Genomic DNA, 2705 nt, shown 5'->3' with positions numbered 1-2705 from the left:
AAAATGGGATAATAGGATCCGTTCTCCAGAATCCCTGGGAAAATCAGCGCATTGAGCTGAGGAACGTGAAACTACTTGGTAAATTATAAAGAGCAGGAGGGAGGAGCCTAAAGTGCCAAGGACTCATGACGGTGACAATGATGACGATGTTTTCACGTCCCAGTTCCACACTTCCAGATGTTCCTGGAAATTTTCAGCCAGAGGTCTTGCCATAACTCTCCCTCATAGAGCTCCCAAGGCGATGAATGCGACACTTTCAAAGTTCTGAATGTGACCATGACCTGAGCAGGTAGGTCAGCGACAGTGTCGGCAAGGAGACCACTTACTGCCGATGGAAATAGTAGTAACAACAGCCTTGAGCGACGTACTGTGGTGGGTCCTTTTACCATCTTGATTCTAAATAACACACTGTACCCCAGCTGGTGTGGCTCAGTGGACTGAGCACCAGACTACAAACCAAAGAGTCTCAGGTTCAATTCCTAGGCAGGGTACATGCCTGGGTTGTGGGCCAGGTCCCCGGTCGGGGGCGTTTGAGAGGCAACCGCACACTGATGTTTCTCGCCTTCTCTTTCTCCCTCCCTTCCCCTCTCTAAAAATAAATAAGCATAATCTTCACAAAAAAAAACCTCACTAAATACCACACTGCACTTCTATCAATGCACCTATGAGCACATGATCGATTCATATTTTTCTTTCTGTAAATTTGATTGCCTCTGATAAGTTATGCGTGTCTACCATGAATGGAAGTTGGCAAGATGTGACCGGACAGCAGCAATTCAGTGGACAAAGGCAAAATGTGAGTCGACAAAGTGTGCGTGAATTTATGTAACGGATAGAGGTTTAGGGTTATAACTCGAAAGGTGTTAGGGTTCCTGCTCTTGGATGGAAGTGCTGACCCTCCTGGTAAACTGGACCTGCTCCAGGGGGATTTCCATGACGTAACGGTTCTGTTATCTCTTCACTCCATTCAATGATCTTTCGAGATAAACCGCTCAGTCCACCGCCATGGACTCAAAATGCATTTTCATGCTGTCCCAGTGATGCCTCTCCGCCCCAGGAAGCCAGAAAGGGCCTTGCAAATCATCACCATCTTGGCCTTAGTTGGTCTTTGTAAAAATCTGGAGGGCCCTTCAATGTGCCCCACCCACAAAAACCTCGCCCCTGGTAGACTCCGCCTCCCCAGTAAGCCTTGCCGGGGCATCCTCACTGCTTCTGTGCTCAGGCTGAATGTTCGACTCCTTGGTTTCTTGCTTAGATGGAATTTACACTGTGATTTACTCGTTATCGCCCCTACTAGATTATTGCTGTTAATGCTAACATTAGCCATACACAGAGGATCTTGCCTAGAATAGGGCTCTCTCTACGTTTATTGGCCAATATTTATTGAGCACATCATATGTGCCAGGCTCTAAGTCATTAAAGCAACAGGGTCTAATGCAAATTTGAGTGTGCATGCCTGCTTCTTATTATAGTTAAACAATGCAATTTAAGTAAATCGCCGTGTTCGATAATATAAACGAGGACCAAAGCCAACTGAATTCCTAAAGAGAAAATGTGTATACATTCAAGATTTGCAGATTGGATCCCATTTTAAATGCACTAGGGGAGTATTCTTAATTAAACCTGGGGGTCCGCACCTCTCGAAGAGCAAACAGTCCCTCCTAACGTCATCCACAGACCCCCAGCCTACCTCTTCCAATTGCAGATTATGATATGCATGGTCTTCTCTTAAAATAGAAACATCTGTATGCCCCCGTCTTTGCCACACTTCTTGCCCTTGAGTGAGTCGTCCTCAAATCTGAGCAACCCCCAAATCAGCCGGAGGGTGTTACCAAAACAGTCTGCTGGAGCCCAGGGAGTTGGGGACTCACTAGATCTGGGGTGAGGCGGCTGCTACGGGGTGGGGACATGTCGCCCTTTGAAACCCATTGGTTTAAGCTGAGTAAAAACCTCACGGTAGTTTGCTGAGACCCCCCCAGGGCCTCACCTCATTCCCCTCACCAGGGGCTCCGTCACCTCACATAACAGGGGCATCTTGATCCTTTTCCTGCCAATTTGTGGGGAGATGACCATGAGACCCCAGAAGGAAATTGTCCCATGGAGGCCTGGTGCCCCACACACGGGAGCTGAAAACACACACCTTCGGTGTAGCCACAGCATGCGGCAAGGGCACCGGCCCCATTCCGCTCTCCCGCCCGAGCAGTCCCAGCTATCTGATATTTAGAAATTCTGGTCTCCAAATCCAGCTGATCTCACTGACGAGATGACAAAATAACAGCATCCTGCCGTTGACAAAGACCTGACAGGTTTTCTGGAGCAAGCAGTTCATCATTTCGGACCAGGGACATCGTCCAGCCCTTTTTTGTTTACTTGTTTGATTCAATAAAGCAATCAGAACCATGGAGCCGGTCGCATGTGTCATTCCTCAGCTGGAGTGTTTGGTTTTTCTCAAATTGAGTTATGGGACCGAAACAAGCGGCATGCAGACGACAAGAGAAATAAAAACCAGATTCTCATTTTTCTTGTCAGCTCACGGTGGTGGTGGTGGCTTTCACTCGGAAATGCTGAGATCCCACGAGATCCCACTTAATTAAAGCCCCGGCAGCCCCTGCTCACGCCAGCTTGCCCTCTAACTTCCTCTGAGGCCTCGCTCTGTGATGTCTCCCTAACCCATGAGAACGGCTCAGGGGAGCGTTAATGCAAGG

This window comes from Artibeus jamaicensis, unplaced genomic scaffold, assembly GCF_021234435.1.
Source record: "Artibeus jamaicensis isolate MK-2021 breed Jamaican fruit bat unplaced genomic scaffold, CSHL_Jam_final scaffold_1689, whole genome shotgun sequence".
Lineage (NCBI taxonomy): Eukaryota > Metazoa > Chordata > Mammalia > Chiroptera > Phyllostomidae > Artibeus > Artibeus jamaicensis.
The sequence above is the reverse complement of the archived record's forward strand: the minus strand, read 5'-3'. Positions refer to the sequence as shown.